Here is an 18,154-nt window from a genome sequence, read left to right on the forward strand (position 1 = left end):
ATCAAAATATGCGCTTACATCATGATGATGGTTCCATCCTTCCGCCCGTCCGGCTGATTCGATCGAGTCCTGCTAAATATCTGCTAAAGCTGATTTAAACTCAGACAACTGGGAACAGTCACTCTAATGTCGAACAATGGTGGTAAAGCTATTTTTTCACGTTTGAAATGTTGCGTTACCCTATAACTCCTTATATTTATAAGGAGTTATAGGGTAACGCGGGTACATACTATTTCTGTGTAGCATGTGCATATACAGCTGCTCGGCATAGGTGCATGTATGTAATAGAGTATGTAATTTGAACAAGCTACCCAAGGAACAATGTGTCTGATCACAGATTTTCATATAGCAAATTCCCTTCGGCCCGGATCATTCTTACTCATAACATTTGCCATTGTTTAAGCGTAACTTCTTAATTAGGAGCGTATCAAAACGCGGCGGCCTTTCCACTCGCTGATGCTAAGCTTGCTACTGGATTGTCGTACAGAGCCCTAGAATATTTTGCTAGAACTTGCCAGTTCTGTTTTTTTGCTGGGCACGCTCGTCAATGTTCTAGTTTTCCGAAACGTTACCTAGGAACATCCTTATCAGTTCTACGCGTTTCAAGCCCCTCTTTTATCAGATTGGCTACAGATCGCCTAGGCAGGACTGTCTGTTAAAACCAGTGATATTGTCTTTTTATTTCTGCTACGCTTTCATACCTTCAGTAGCATGTAAAAATAACCGTTGTTCGATCAAATGTTATTCTTGGTCCACTCAGTAGTTCGACTTGATTACAGCGTGACAAGAAAGAAAAAAGCAAACATTCCGAAGCCCGCATGTACAAAAACGCTCTGACAAAATCTACAATCGATCGAGAGATACCATTATTACTGCCTGGGACACAATGGCTGATTCATCTATGAGTGATGATCCTTGGAGCTGTCTTCATTTAAAATCAATACATTATTACAGGCTGATTATTATTACTACCGACTATAAATGGCAAAGTCAATATTGTTACCAATAAAATACCAAACAACACCAAAAAAACAACTCAAATCATGGTTCCTCGTGAATCGTACATCTATCTCAACTACTCCATTGTGATAGTGTATATCGGCGCATAGCTTAAAGTTTTCTTAAATTTTATTCTAGCATTAAAACGGTGAATCGACGGAACCGTTAGCGTCATGGAATCGCTGCCCTTGCCTAGGACTAACCGAATCAAAGGCCGACTTCCTATAAAATTGCTCAGTTGTCCGATTCATTGTACTGTGGCAACGTTCGTGATTAGCTCTTGCGATAATTCTCAACGAAACACGATGCTGAATCTATACTGCTTGCGCAGCCATGTAGGACAAGTAAGAATTTCTTTCAAAGAATCTGGTTGTACCCATCAGTTGACAAATGTTTGTATTTGTCAGTTTTACGGGAGCACAATATGGTCACATGCACGGCTTCGCCGAATCAACTGTGTCAGAAGTGTTTAGTGATGATTCGAACGGCGAGGCCTACTTGAAGAGAGAAAGGGTCTAAAACATTGCCATGCTTTCTTTGATATAAATAGATGTCGCCGTGTGCTAAGGTGGAGGTTGGACAATACGATCTAGCTATTCTGTTATTCTACTCAACGACGAGTTGGACAGATAAGAACGTGACGGCAAATGATTCGAGACGGAAGACGGGACTGTGCGAGCGACAGGTTTGCGTATGACAGATATATCAGTAATGTTAGTTAGAGAGATCGAGCTCAAATATTCCGTTACGGCACGTTACATATAGCGAATCTATATAGCAATACTATATATCACGTATACTTATTTGTAGAGCAAGGCAATTTCAATGTATTGACTTTTATCGAAATACTTGTACACTTATAAGTTCGTATCGTGCGCTAGCTTGACGTTTCGGTCGAACGTCGACAGCCGGTACACGAACGATATGCCATCGCTATTGGCGCGTCGGGCGATTTCCGTATGGGTACTTGTGGCTGAATGGTGTTATGAGTGTTAGTCCATGTTTAAGATTTAGCGCGACGACCGCCACAAACTGGCTCTCTGTCTGCTGTTTATTATCAGTTTTATTTTTCATTGGGTGAACAAGGGAGCGGCGGGCTACTCAACTTTCTTAAGGTCTATGCTTTACGCGCACGAAACTCAAGCGCCGGCAAGAATCGGCTAGCCGACCTCAACGCACATGACACCTTTGATCCTCTACAATGGTTATCTTCTCGGCTATCGTTTTTACCGAAACCTATGGACGACTTCCAGGAAACGTCTGCTGGCACATCGCCAGTAGGGCTATCTTTATAGCCTGACTTCGGCTGGAAGTAATATTTGTGTATTAGCATTTAGCTAGACGCCAGAGTGTTTGTACATAAACAAACATGGTGGACGTCTCGTTACTGTCTTGACCGCGCTTCCACTATACATGGAACGCAAATGACCAGTAAACAAACGTCTCGTTTCTTCTAGGTACGTATGCACCCGTCATGATAATCCTCTGATTACATAATGTTAGGACCGAGGCACCTAAGCAACAATAGGTGTGTTGTCCTCTTTAGTAACCAATGAATTAAGGCTGATAGGAAATTTCCCTTATTTCACCAAGGCAAAGATGTTGCCCTTATATATTCGAATCATAGTATAAACCGTCAGACAACCTTCACTGAAATGGAAATTCGTTCCTCTTCCTTCGTTTATTGGGCTGTAGCAGTATAAATATCCCCGAACTCTTCCAACAAATCCCATCTCAAAAAAACGTTAAGTAACAAATCACTGACCATACAGTGTCATATCTGGCTCTTCGCAGTTAATATTAACTTAGTGAATTCGTATAGTTCCAACCAATTTTCCTGCTTATTAGCTCGCTCTATCAAAGGATATGCGAATCTATATTTTATCATGTGTTGTATATTAAACTTTACGCCTTCCTGATAACGACAAGCAATGTAGCAGTAGCAGTTGTCTTCTTGTGTCATCATATATTATTCTGACAAACGACCGTGGCCTAGTACACAACTTCGGTAAAACAAAGATGGCCATCTGGTCCCAAGTGACGCCGACAAAAAACCAACCGACTATTACTTACGTGAGTCTATTTTTATTACAAACTCTCTACATTTAAGATTCTATTTAAATATAACACTAATCAGGTGGGCTACTTCGAATTTTTCATGGCACTTTCAGATTTTGGTCCCTTTTGAAATCGCATATAGCTCTACTTACGTCTGCAACGGTAGCATTCTTTTTTTAGATATTTTACTTGTCTATCGTCCGCGGATTTTTGTCGTAGACAGGAAAAGCACGGAATGCCCCCGAAAAAAGCTCTCATCTAAGAAAAAAAAAAAAGCACTTTCTGTTGCAACACGATTGGCCCGCTTTTTTGTAGACTGTAAAATCAGTTCGCCGCCAGGAAATGATCATAGACTTTCCTGTGACCAAACAGCCTTGAAAAACGTTTTCGGGACACGTGGCTTCAGCAGGGTGGGTGGTCCAGCACGTAACTACTGAAGTAGGCGCGTGATTAAAAAATAAGGATCACTTCGGTTAACCGCTAATCTGCCAGCGGGGCAACGCGAAGCAAATGGCTCCCCAGATCATGTAACATTGTCTCGGCTTATTTTTATAGGTCGGTCTAAAAAGAAAGGTATACCACGGACGGTGGATGTATTTAAGTAATATACTCGGGCCACCAGCATAAAGATAGGGCCAGCTGTATAGGAAAACGTGATAAAGGAGCGAATAACTATCATGAAGTAAATCAAAGGAGCCCGCCTCATTAATATTGTATTTAGTAGAATTTCAAATGTATAAAATTTGTAATAGGGAAAGATTTATGTAAATACATCTAATTGGCACCATTTAAAATATGCTCCTGGCCTAAAGATGACCGGCTCCGAAGTCTTTTGCTAGAAGTAGTTTGCTATCTGGTTTCGCAGAAAAAATACCTAACTCTTCTGTCACTAATTGATTCATCTACAATACCATCTAAGTTGAGTCAACTGTGAACCGATGTTAGTATATAAAAGACGCTTATTACGTGAGGGCGGAAACAGCATCAGTTCTGCTGTTTTGCTGAGTACACGTACCAACGCTAGAGAATCGCCAGCTGAAGCCTGCCAGACCCAGAAAAGACGCTAGTCAAGATGACATCATCAATGTGATCATTTAGAGCGAGCAATATTTTCAGCACCATCAGGCACGCCTTGTTGGCGTCAGTATACTTTGTTTCCAAGCGAAGATACGGTAAGGAGACATTTCGTATTGGCTGATGCATTAATTAGAATGTATCTATCTGGGTTTATGGGATGATATCATTATATAAGCGCTCAGAGACCCATTGTCATTGTGCAGCTAAATAAGATCTAGTCACGGGGCTGATGAGAGCAGCTCGGAAGCGTGAAGGAAGAACGCCACTATGCTTTCAAGCCATTATCTTATTTGGCGACAAAATGTAGATATAGCGTTAGCTCAACGGCGCTAACACAAGGTGCCGCCAACGTATGGCGATGCCCACCAGATCTAATAGAACGATAAGCTTTTGTAAAAATGTTTGAACAGTTTGAAGAGATGAAGTCATCTCAACTGAAAGCATCAACTGGCGATTCGAGCCGTATACGTTTGTCAGTTATATTTTGTGTTACATAATAAATTGTTTTTTTCAGTGACAACTAAAAATATCGTCAGGGTCGCCCACAAGATAAGTGTCTATATACTAGAACGCTCAAAATAGCGGACAAAGTTTCCTAGTTGTTAACAGCCAGCAATCATATGACAATCATGACATAGTTCGCACCGGATAGAGGGGGGCTACTGAATAGGAAAAAAAAACGATTTTTACTTCGGACGCACCCCCCGAAGCGTACATAACACCTAATAAATTCAAAATACGTATGATCGTACTTTTAAGCTCAACCTACCACTATGCAATCGTGCTTGTTCGTAATCAATAGGCACAAGTTAAATGTTACTAAAAATTAATTTCAATGATTATTTACATAAATAAAGAGTTACAGAAATAAACTTCAGTAACAACAATCCTTTTGCGATTAAAACAGGGTTGTTGAAACGTTTTTTCAAGCTGAGTTAGCCGTACAATAAAAACATTACAGCCATTGCTATAATTTTTAATAATGAGCGACAGCAAAGCTTATATCGAAGCACAAAAGTTACTTGTTAGCGTGCAGATGTAAATGTGGACACTTTTAGCATCGCTCGCTTTAATTAATAAACGGTTGTTGATATGTTAGCGTAAGTTATATCGTTCTAGATGTACGAGATATTGAGGCACGGATACGACTACAGAGTAGTAACTGTAATTATCTCTTAATGAACGATATTTTCCAAAAAATAAATAATTGCTTATAGTTACATTTTTAATCACACGATCATATAACAGCAACCCTGGTACTATTATACATATTATGTACAGGAAAATTCTACTATTTAGTATATCTTTGATTAGCTACTGTTATTCAGTTAAGGTTTAGATCCGGCGTTTCTAAGTATCGGCGTCTCGATGCAGATGCTAGTCGCTAGACTCTGCCGACGAAACACGAGCAGCCAGATTCCAGTAAAAATGTCTCCACTTCAGGCTCTCCATCTGCATTGTACGATATGAGTTTCCGATACGAATAGGCCTGTCGACAATAGGCACGGAGGCCCTGATCCGTGTGAACATTTGAACAGTTGCCGTTTGCGCTCGTGCACACCTCAATAAATTCATATTGTACGAAATCGTTCGTGTTTAAAATAGCCTGAAATTTTAGGTCACTGGCCCTTTTAGCGGACGTCGGTTGAATAAGGCGAGTCCTGGATGTGCACGCTTCCCCACTTGGTGTATGGGCGACTTTGCGGGTGTGAATTCCGTCGTCTGGTTCCTCATCTTGAGCAGGTCTATAGGAGCGGCCCCCGAAGCGCGGAGGTCCTCTTCTGCGTTGGTTGAAGAGGCTGAGTTTGTGCATATTCCTCTGTATGATAGCAATCACCTGAGTATTGGCTAAATCTCCCTCACAATAGTAATCCGTACATTTCGTCTGACTTCCCGGCTGACGATACGAGGGGTCAGAATTTGCGCGATTTTCGATGCTTGACCCGAATCGAAATAAAAGCGATTCACTGCTGTCAAAGCACGCGCACTCTGGCACTACGTAAAACACAACCCAATAAACGATGGCAACGTTGAATAAGCTTGAAATAGACCGATATCTAAATAACTGCATCTCGTAACTTATAGGTGAACCGCTGTCGTTCAAGCACCAATAGTCGTAGGAAGAAGACGTACCAGACGTGTGCACCAACTCCTTAGCTACAACAGTAGCAACGAGCTTTCGCTGAACGACGCTCTGTCTCCGTCGCCTGTGAATATATTAACTTAATTCGGTATTTCCAGAAAAAAGAGGCATACTTTAGCACAAGTGAGTGATTTCTGCGTGATGAGATTTCAGCACTGACGCGAAGAGTGACACTATATGGCTCTGATAAAGGTGCTGGTGTTTGGAAACACATTTGTCGCCTGCTGTCTCGCGTTGTCTAGCCGACAGAGAGAATGTTCGAGCTAGATGGCAAGGGTGGACGCTGCGAATTGCTCCACAGCACGTACTAATAATGATAACAATAAAATGACGACGAAACAAGCCCCGCCAAGCTGATAGCCTCCTCTTGTTTTTCATCTCCGGTACCTGAGCCGTTAGACATTCATTATGCGAGACGAATTTGGCTGGCCATTGTCTGGCTTTTTCTCCGATAGACCCATGAAACGGCAGGGTAACAATATGCCGCAGTAACTATTTGCAAATGTTGGCCATATGTTCGTGTCTGTCATATCTAAGCAGTCCAAAAATAGTCAACAGTTGCAAACTGCTATCACTATTGCGGCTTCAGGGCTGACTTGAACTATCGAAAATTTTAACTTTACTGGGTTCCGGATAACGACTGAGAGTCTGTAATTTATTGTTCGTAGCTTGGAACGGTGAAGGCACGATCTGCCGGTGCTAGTGATGCCCCTTTGTATGGTTGGCCTTTGGATAAGAGACGCCAACAAAGCAAAATCAAGAGTACTTGTGATACAATTATTAGCCGAGTATCAAAACATGTTCCTGCTGCCTGCCTGGTGGCAATACCGATGTACAGCGTTATATTTGCATTGAACGCAGGTGGAACAAGAAACGTTGTCGAAGAAAACAAACAAGCCAGGATCTAGGCCCAGACTTTCTACACGTAAGCTGCCTAAGGAATACTAAGGTTTCAGGCGACATCGCATCGGGTGTTTCGACTACTAGTAAAAGCAATCTTAGATGTTTATCGCGGCTGCATGGTATTGGAAAGTGCAGCGTTCAACACTAACCTGCAGCATAGATAGAGTCGCCTTACTGCTTTTTTTTTTTGTTTGTAAAAGTGACTATGACCTTTATACGTTGTGAATGCCGAAAATTAAAATTCCGAAAGTTTAATATCTAAGCTGCACAGAATTTGAAGTTTCTCTCCAGAAACTTTTCACAGGCTTACGAAGCGCAACGCTAGCAAGCGAAAGATATAATGCGCAGAATTCATATATATTGCAAAAAGCTACTACTATATATATATTTACGTGAGATATATAGAATCGACCTTTACCGCACTCAAGTACCGTACACGACTGAAGGTTTGGAAAATGTAGTTTGCAACGAACATCTTTCTTAGGCGTTTAACTGCACATATGGCATCTTTTTTCTTTTACTCGTATAGTGACACGGTTGATATATATATATATTATCAAGGATGATTGATACCAAATATAACAGAAATAATGACCAAACCCGAGATTCTATTTCCCACTGCCGCGGTTCGTACTTATACGGATAGCGCAGCTAAACACAACTAAAAGACTCCGCATCTCAGGGGCAGAATGTCAAAAATCACGATGAGAATTCATCATAGAAGCGGGTCAGCGGTACAGATGTAGTAGCGTTTCTGTTACCCTCCGTGCTGTTTATTTAGGTTCTACAATAATCATTTGTCTACTCTATGTAATTTCATTTTCCCAACAAGAGGCTCTAAAGCTGTCACTTATTATTAAGTGCACTCAGTGTTAACAAACAATCTCATGGAAAAAAAATCTGTGTAGGAACTATATAGTGAGCGCTTCTACTTACGATGACGACCTATACTTTATTCATTCAACAGAAGATTCATCTCACCATGACCGAAATGGGATCAATATAGCCATATCAACTTTTTCATCTAGAACCCCTTTAGTCGCCGTCAGTATGTTGATACAACAGTTAGACAAATTTATTATGCTACCCAGATACACTCCAGAGGTCAACGAATTAGGTTGTTTTACTGCAGCCCCATTTTCTAGGATCAATTACACCGCATACGACATTTCTTCATTTCACCTGAGGCCCCACTTGAACCGACAACCGCCAGGAGGCGTTGTGTTGATGGGCTGAAGCGATAAGAAACGAGAACGTAGCTCAAGAATAGCATGACTTCCCAACATTTCCCCTATATATATATACACAAACAGTCGTTTGCAAGGCGGAATTGTATTGCTGCACATGGGGTCCCTAGTTGATAACTGTGGTCTTCGATTTTCATATATTCAATCGTATAGGGTAACATACTTAGACAAAAGCTGGAATTTACTGATAGAAAAAGGCCTATTTAATCCAGATCAAGTACCACGAGCAATACAGGGGGGGGGGGGGGGTTGAACTAAACAGTTTTATCTAATCTGATTCTTCAGATCCGAGCGTCATCGAGTGAAGAATAGCTCTATTGCGTATATAGATTTTACGTATCCGTCCTCTATAGCACTAATAAGAATCTGTTATACAATTTTGATTCTCTGCATCGTGCAAGATAGGGCTTCTCTGCTCGTAGGGTAATCTCTTTGGTAATTTGCTATCCTTCAAACGGCCTTTACATAGTTTTAGCAAGTCAACTCATTGCATAACGTTGACGTTCAGCTACAGTTGCAGCCAAACACAGTTAAAACTAGCGATTCTGTAATAACAGCACCCTCTCGTTTATTTGTGTCTATAAAAGTGCACTTCACTATTTCAAGATCCTACGATCGGTGCGTCCGATCAGAAAGATTGGCCAGCAAAAATACTGCTCTGTATGACGCCGTGGTGTATTTGTAGCATAGTGTACCATACTTCGTACACCATATGTTGCACCTAGTACCAAACCAGTGACAAAGTGCATTCGCATAAAGAATATGGTAAATCGTTCGGCCCTCCTCTTTCCTGGCTTTTCCTCTGTATCATCACAATCGGAATGGATCTTTAATATTATTCTTTTTCATGTGCTACTGGGCTCCAAATGGGCAGCGACAACAGAGACCTAAGATCTGTGTTTTGGGTCGTCTACAAACAGCCGTGTGTTACTTCAACGCTACAGAAACCTTTTCAACGACAAGCAATGCAGCCCCATGGTGCACTCCAAGTACGCGGGCTTGAGTTAATTGTATTTTTCGAGTTACGTTGGTAGTAAATGTCCCCAGATAACTTGGATTTCATAGGATCTTCTTAACTAGAGGCATTTCTATTTCGAACAGGGCTATTGTGTTCTACAAAGAATATCCTAATCGTGTTTGCAACTGTCGCTCGCCGTACTCTATTTATGAGGTACTCTGCAAAAGTTTTGGCCGTTCAAGGACAAAACCATCTCCGGGTACTCGAATCCGTTCGCGTACTTCAAGGTGGTTACGTCTATGCGTAGGGAAACAGTTCTGTAGATAAATGATATCGAAAAAACAAGTCAAATCAGATAAAAAAAGATACTATTTTTTGTTGTAAACGGAAGTAAGAAGGAGAAACCGTTCTTTTGTTTGGCCAAATATGACATTGCAATAAAAATCGGTGAAAAAAACAGTACTGCACTTTTTTAGCGCTTCCAAAAATTCATATTATTATTATAATTAATTATATTATTATTATAGTTGTTGCCTGTACACGGTAAAGTATAAGTTGTTCGAGCCAGATGAAGTTTATTCTAATATTCATACATTCTTGTACAAAACGTTTGCACTCGTTTGTCATGACTGAAATAACGAATACTGATCTACCAGAAATAGGCCTTTAAACAAATACATGCTAACTAATTTTTGCCCTGATCTTTCACCACATAAATATGTGTGTGTAAGTTGTGTGTGCAAAGAAAAGTAGGTCGTTTAAGTAAGAACTATCGTTGAAAACAAAGTATGGGTGTATGGGAAAATAACTGCCTCACAATAATTAACAGATTTTTAAGAAATACCAACCAAAAATACTTGCGCCCTTACGCAGCATCTACTAGTCCTCTATGCTGATTGGTAAAAACAAAGCGTTGTTACAACAACGCGAGGTTTAGCAATGATCTTATATGCACGCCAGTTTGGAGTTCTAACCTAACTTAACCTAACCTAGCCTAACCACATCTCGAGAGGATTCCGATACAATCAACTGAGGGATCATTAGAAACTGGGTTAATAATTTCGAACCTGAACCCTACTTCGGGTCGTGGCGGTCGTGGTGCTATCTTGTTCAGAAAAAGATGTCTAACAGTTTTTGCAGTTCGTATTGAAAAGACATTTCGCACAAATTTCGAATCCGCTTGCAACACTTTTTTAATAGGGGACGGCTTATATAGGTCGTTGAATTTGTGATCGTTAGTTAAATCTTCACCTGGCAAGCATAGCCAGTGGCATGTTTTCGTTTTCCTACTTGGTCTTCTGAGATTACAACAATTTCTATTTAGCGATTATGTATTCTCGGACATGTTTACTGTTGAGGTTATATTTGCCAGTGTGGTTTGATAATGCCAAGATATAATAATAATTGCATTATTATTGTATCTTGGAATTGGTAAATAGAGAAGTTGGCAATTGTACTTAAAGGTCTGGATATTTCACCTTAGAAGTTGTCATGGAAAAATACATACCTCAATGAGTTGCTCCTGCTAATCGTAAGGACTCTGGGGACGGCGTAAGCTACAAAACAGTGTGAAAAAATTATCATTCATACTTCGCTACTTTGATTACGCGTGGTCGCAATCGGTCTTATGGCAGAAGTACTTCATGAACGAAGGTACGAGGATATTCGAAAATTATAGAAACAAAGGTTGGAGTGATTAGTACATGTTGATCCTGATTTCTATATATGTAAGTCACATCCAGCCGTCGCTATATGAAGTGATGTCGCAATATGTATTACTCATATACATTTCTTATGGAAATGTTCAGCTCAAAGTCCTGTCTAACAAAATTGTCTCAAAATGAACTCTGAAGATGGCAAAGGCACTTGTGCAACTTGAAGTTATCTTTATTTTTTAATGTAAAAGGCGCATTAAGCGTGCAATGTATATGTATATAACGTGCCTTCAAAGCGTATTTCGTTTGGAATAGTGGTTATTTTTATCAATAATTACTTTACGCTTACAGATGTTAATAACAGATTACCTACACACTCACATCAGCTTTCTCGTAAGCCTTCGTTGAATGCTTCCAACAAGTTCCAAATAAAAATAAAAAACAAGTTTTACACAAACATACGCAGCAGATCGTACATGGAAGTTTTCGCTGTTACATCCAATCGTCGCGCCTTGATGCGCGTGAATCTGACTATCGAAAAACTTCGAATAATGCGTTTGTTGAGGTGATGATAAAGGCCATAATGGCCTTTTTATTATCATAATTGACATCAACACCTGCTCACCGAACTATTTGACCGATCGTGATTTCAAAGGCCAGTGCACGCGACGATATGCGACATTAGAGATCATGCTCACCAGTATGTTTTCTGTTACTACCAAACGAATTCAATCTAAGCCTAAGTACACATTTTCCCATAGGATGCTCACGGTAAACGGCGCAACTTATTTCCTTGTGCAGGAACATACCGCGCGTGTTTGTCTTTTCTTCCACGGGAAACATAGTTTCAGAGCCATGTATAACAGTTCATCCAGGGTGTTATAACCAGTGTCTCAGCAAAAGGAATTCCGGTCAGCCACATTTGATAGCACGTTTATGGGCGTTGCCACGCAGAGCACCGTCGATTCGACAGATATAGCAATTAGCAATTGTTTCCTGAATTTATTCACTGCTGAGAGCAAAAGTTCTCACTGCGATAAGGGCCGCCCGAAGCCTTACTAGGACACTGTATCAGGGAATCATGCTAAATGGACACAAACTGAATCATTCGCTAGCGATAAGACAGGTTAAATAGCACGGTACTTACTGCTGATAGACTTCGTGTTTCGAAAGCGACGTGTTTCAGGACTGTGCATCTTGCGTCGTTAACTTTCATATATAGAGCTTTGTAGACAATTTCTGCATCAAATACGCAGAGCCACTTGCCTGTCTCGACTGATATCGGCGATTCTTCGCAAGCCAGTCGTCTAAGAAGGAAACCCCAAATATCGCGACCGAATACAACTCGCTCCATAACGTTTCTTATGAGCCTGACTGCATTCCGTGGCCCAGACACGGACTGATCCGCCGAGCAGAGTACGTAAATTAGACGACTGTTCAACCATCCACCGATGGCCTTGCTTGCCGCTTAAACGTAACGTGAGGGACGTCATCTTCGATAAAGGTAACCACACAAATGACTTCTCCGCATACGTCTGAATGTCTACCAATTGAATTGCACAACTGTGACACTTGCTAACCCTTGGACCTGACCGACTAACGTCATGCTTATTGATGACTAAGGCGCGCTAAAAGTAACAAAGGATCCGATGTTTTCCAATCTAGTAATTAACGATTCAGTGTTGTGAGTGGCTAAAACGTCACCCGTTCCTAGCCACGGCTAGCCAACAATACGATCCAGAATCGGGTGACGCAATTTCAAAGACTGCCGGAGAGCAGATGTGACTGTCACAGTAAGTAGATAATCCACAAAATGATCCCCTCAAGACCGAGCTCGGCATCAAGCTGGATCTGGCTTAGTTCTTCTGTGAAGGCAAAGACCCTTTAGCGTATACGGTACGCTGTAATGCCACTGGCACACCCAAACGGAGATGACAGAACAACACGGTGAACATATGCATAGGCCAGCTTGAACGACGGAAACCGACTCGGAGTCATCAAGCACTTGCTATATTCGTTCTAGCTCAGAGCATTATCGTATGACACACGCACACAATCAAATGATTCGTTATTTCAAAGTAAATACTTTAGTAAAATTACTTTTTACTTAACAAGCGACTTGTGTTGAGGATTTCTTCAAGAGGTTTACCGGCTGGCGTGGGTAAATCTCATATTTATAGTGTTTTGAGTACGATCCTTTATTATTTTTCTCGTTCAGCGCCGAGGCAGACGATAGCTGTAACTACTTAATTCAAACGTTCACTTCCATTGAGCAGTATTTTTCTGATTAGAAATAAACGCTCGGAATGAACTTATAGCTAACTGGCTACAGACCAAATCGATATCCTTCATGACTAGGACACACAAAATTAGATTTCAAACTTATCATTTCTGACATAAACTGACCATTTCACAGTACTGAATTTTGTTGCGTAGCCTTATTCGTTAAATATAGGACGTCCAATTCACTAGTTCAACCATATCCACTCTGATTTTTCGACGTGATCACATTCAAGCAATAAGAAACTCCTGCGTTTCCTAAGGTTTAAGCCAGCTGTTGGTCATTGACTAAATTCTCAGATTTGACAAGGAAGATGGGTCCATCTTTGACGCCCAGGCTAGAAAATCGTAACCGTAAGAAAAAATATCATCGGTCACGCGGTACCAGATGTCCAAAAAGGAACGGTATGGTACGGCAGTATCAAATCAAGCACCGTGTAAGCTTCAGCTTCGTAAAACACTATAGGTTAATGTGCCAGTTTTGTCACGAACTATCAACATCGAATAGAGCAATAATAATAATAGTAGTACCAAAAAAAGTACCATCACCGATGGCAAATCAGATTTATGGATCATACGTAGAAGAGTGACGGTGCGCGATGAGCACCATTATGCAAACGGTGTCTGTCAGTCATTTGGTCGCAACAAATGATTCGTTCATGGGCTAGTATGCTTAGAATTTAGTTTCATTGTTGGTATATCTCGGTGTACGAACAAGATCTGATATACCAGTTCAATACTATTAGCTATAAGTGGGTCAAGACGACACGGTCGAGTCGCCTGAACCGACTGATCGGTCGAGCCCATGGCACGGCATTAGCCAGGATTCAGGAAGCTAATTCGATAATAATGGGCTTTCAGATAACACTTCCATAGAAAAATATCGTCATATCGTTAAATCAGCACCAAACACATTACACGACAATAAGCAATATAGATTTTCGATGAACACGTCATACGGCATTTATACATGCGCAGAGCTCTGTCACCTCTAACTTTGTCTATGCCGGCTCGAAGGGTAATTTAGCAGCAGCAACCGCAGCGGTGTCTGTTTTGTACCCATCGCCCAGTCGCTAAGACACGTCAGCCTGTTACCGTGAGATGGACTCGACGCGATGCTGTCACGCTTTCTGCGGCCGTTCACTACGCTCAGAAACGGTGGCATCGTAAAGCACGGCAACTCTGATTCCAATAGCCTCAACTGTCTCACAGCGATAACCAATCCACATATATTATTCATAGGAATTTGTGCGCCCTGTAGCCGACTCGTTGCAATCCTATTTTGCAGGAGTTGGTTATAACAAGTCCCAGAATTTTTGCGTGTGCTCGCAGATACCGAATATTTACAATGCCCTACTGACAGATAGAAAAAAAAACAAGATTTACATAGATTAAGACTGAAGATCTGTTTTCTTTTGTTATGATTAGAGAATATACCGTGCCTCGTAGGGCGTCGCAAAAGTACACGCGGTACATATTGCGTTAACTAGGACTGCCTGACATTTTTTCTAAGGATTATTCACTCTGATTAAAAGTTTCATCCAGCGGCTTACTGCACCAGTGACTTAATGAACTATACTTAGCCGTTAATTATCCAGTGGCAGCGGGAAACGGAACCGTCCGCACAACTTCGAAAAAGGAGTACAAAAATAAACCGCTAATAACCCAATTAATCGCTGGCTTAAAATCTTCACGTAAACAAATATTTGCGATAGGTGAGCCGCGGTAGCCAAGCAGCGCCTCTTCTGATAGCTAAATGTATGCTAATATTTATAATAGCAGTAACCTGTTGGAAGATTCCGCCTTCGGCTTCCAAAGCGGTTGCGCACCTTCACTGATGATGCGTACTGCTTAGTTAATGTATACACACTCATCTGTACGAAGATCAGCCCTAGTCCCTTCTAAGGAGCATCATACGCACACAATATTACCCCATATACTGACAGCTTGGGTTGTTGGTCGAAAAAGACCAAGCTGTTCTCTCTACGACCCTTTCTTTTTCCTATATCGTTTTTCTATCTGGCTGAAATTCAATGTCGTTGAACCACATAATAGTTATTTGTTTCTATACATCATCACTTATCTTCTCCTTGACTTACCTCCGACAACTGCGTTTGCTTTCAGAGGTTTCTATTACTGACGTCAACAGCACTCTACAACGGGTCCTTATCTGGCACGAAGTTGAACCTCGGCTTTCGGCTCATAGGCAGTGGCGAGAATCCGAGGCGAAAAATGAAGCTCGTAAATTACATTGCATATTCGCTGGTTAGTTGGGCCAAGTAGGGGCGAGGTAGGTTCAAAGTTAAAGGGTCTACCGCCGCATAAGTCAGAATATCAGACAGGGTTGGAATTTCTCCATATTTGAAAGGCCAGCTACAAGTTCTTCTTGGCGCTATAACTTGTTTTTCATTTTGCATCTCTTTTTTGTGTGTGTATGTGTGTGTGTGTTTGAGATATGAAGTTGCTCGCGCCCGAGTTGGACCATACGTTGTGTCTTGCCTACAGACTTTTATCATATTAGTTTTCTCTTGCATGACACAAACTAGTCAGCCCAAGCCTACTTAGTTTTCATCTTCTTCACGATAACATTCAGCAGGCGTCATTAGTAGAACTGAAGCTGTTTCACTTTAGAATTGCTTCGAAAGACGTATTGAGGGAATGAAGGCTAGGTCGATGAGCTTGCAACGCAAGAAAAATGTTCGCAGTCTAGCCCAGCTGAAATACTGATCGGGACATAGATATTGGGTCTATTTTTCTAGCCATACGCATAGGCACAGGCGTTTTGCACTCATGCGTTTTGTGCGAATTGAAGAAATAACATAATGTTCTGTGTTCTTTTGCGATATGAACTTGGGGCAAAAAAATTCGAACAGATAGAAAGGCAGACATGTGTAAACATATATAGTAAACCCTGCAGAGCGTTCAAATGGATACTTGCCCCTGCCAGTTCCATCGTTCGTGTTGCCCCGAAACGCAGGGGACAAATGAGTAGTGTGCCGGAAGTCGTGAGAAAAGATAACCGTTACTGTTACCTCTCCAGTGTTATATCCGTGGTGACTTCCGAATTAGCTCGTATCTGTCCGTACTCTCACAATGATACACTTATATAAGAGTGTATATTCAGACACAGAGTGGTAGCACTTCGTTTTCGGATTATTACTTATCCAAACATTAGATTTGTGCCGTTTAGTCCTCGTGTTCATTTCTCCTCTGTTTTTATATTGCATAAAAAGGGCTAAATACAAAAAAAGAAATACATTATTTTTACACTGTTTTCGAAGATAGTTCTTGCTAAGAATTCGCAGCAGACTTTTTTCGTCGCCATTTCTTATCTAATGCAAACACCATTTGATTTCCCACAACCCAACGGATTTTGTCTGACAGTCCTATTCGTGTAAGGTCTCCTCGTTGATTGAAAGGGAACAGAACAAACGTGTGATTTAGTGCAGTTATGTCCTGATAGCGTCCTTCTTCCATTCCTCACTAGCTGTTATACAATGCACACGTTACGCTGATTCGCCGTCTTCCCCGGAGCACGCTACGAGTACGGTGATGTTTACGACTAACTAAGCGCCGGTTAACTCTACCTAGTCAATGCTACGGATCTGCTTTTTGTTCTCACCTTTATTATCGTGCAAATGCGAGAGCGAGGGTTGAAGCTCGTTACTTCGCTGTCACAATTTCTGAAACGCGACTGTGTATCACGATGAATGCAACGACGCCGATGGGATTACGCTCTAATTTCATACTCAGTGCGGTCCTCACTTGACACTTTTGTGACCAAACACGCTTGTTGGCTTCTTCTGTTCGTTATCTTTAACGTTGTGCGAGCCAGTTACGACTACCGCTATCCTACGAAGGTTGATACCCTTTTAGTTTCTCACCAGGAAGTCTCACTTAAGTTGCTCCGCTTCCGGTAACAATAGCAGCATCATCATAACATATAATCATCAGCGCCGTCGTCATGATATCTGCAACTGTTTTTCATTGATTATCGTTACTGTTGTCTGCTTGACGTGCTCAACTAAGCTTCACGGCCTTGGTGAGCAGCGATACTCGTTGACTACCAGATACAACAATATAGATAATTGAACCGCAAAGACGGCACCGATGCAGCAACGATACGTTGACGCTGCGATTGTACGATTGTACCACAACACGAAGATAACGCACGATCTATCCAATCACAGATAGGTAGATATACGCGCACAGAAAAAAACGGTTACAGGCAGATAGTGAATATTTGCAGTTTTAGCCGCCAGCACACGGTCGTCACACAGCCATCACAGTGGTAGCTGCCGTCAAAGGCCAAGTTAGGCTAGATAGCTGCCGCTTCCACTACTGCGTTCACCCAGAAGGGGCATTAACCGAATCCTGCTACTAGCTTTCTCAGTGTTGGAATCTCCCTCACCACTCGCAGTGTTGATGTCCCGCGTCCGCTGCCGCTACCATAAGCAGCAGCGCTAGGCAGGACCAGCACAGCCGCCGCTAGAAGCAAGCACCGGCGACGAAGATGGGGGTGTTGCGAGCGAGAGGGTCCTCTCTCTCGTCGACAAGTGGAGGAGAGTCGTCCAAACCTCATCCAACCCCCAAGCTATGCTCAGGGAAAAACAGAGGTTCAAGGAGCAGAGGGAATAACCGGGAAGCAATGGGGCCGCGGGAAAGCTCCTAGCTAACGTCCACTCTTTCGAGTTCTAGCCTTGCCAGCGTAGACAACGCACATAGGCCAGTGGCAAAGGTTAGTCTAACTTCTCCACATGAGAAACAGGCACATCATGCACAACACGATGGGCGCATGCGCGTGCCAACGGTACTCGCGTGCATTAGGAAACGA

The 18,154-nt window shown here is 41.8% G+C and overlaps 1 protein-coding gene across 8 annotated transcripts in view; it reads right to left on the reverse strand.

Moving 5' to 3' along the window:
* The window catches only part of LOC111246890 (uncharacterized), a 36,205-nt gene extending 18,434 nt beyond the window's left edge, over positions 1–17,771 (reverse strand). The window contains exons 1-3 of one of the 8 annotated variants that reach the window (XR_015323377.1): positions 12,188–12,668; positions 10,893–10,941; positions 19–9,702 (exon numbers count right to left, since the gene is read on the reverse strand). The gene's annotated coding sequence lies outside the window, so the exon portion shown is untranslated. Of the gene's footprint in view, positions 1–18; positions 9,703–10,892; positions 10,942–11,421; positions 12,160–12,187; positions 12,827–16,942 lie in introns of those variants that run through there. The other 7 variants (XM_086983098.1, XM_086983092.1, XM_086983093.1 and 4 more) reach the window with 7 other exon arrangements.
* Between the last annotated feature and the right edge of the window lie 383 nt (positions 17,772–18,154).

The sequence above is a fragment of the Varroa destructor genome, unplaced genomic scaffold (genome assembly GCF_002443255.2).
Source record: "Varroa destructor unplaced genomic scaffold, Vdes_3.0 BEIS01000003.1, whole genome shotgun sequence".
Classification (NCBI taxonomy): Eukaryota; Metazoa; Arthropoda; class Arachnida; order Mesostigmata; family Varroidae; genus Varroa; species Varroa destructor.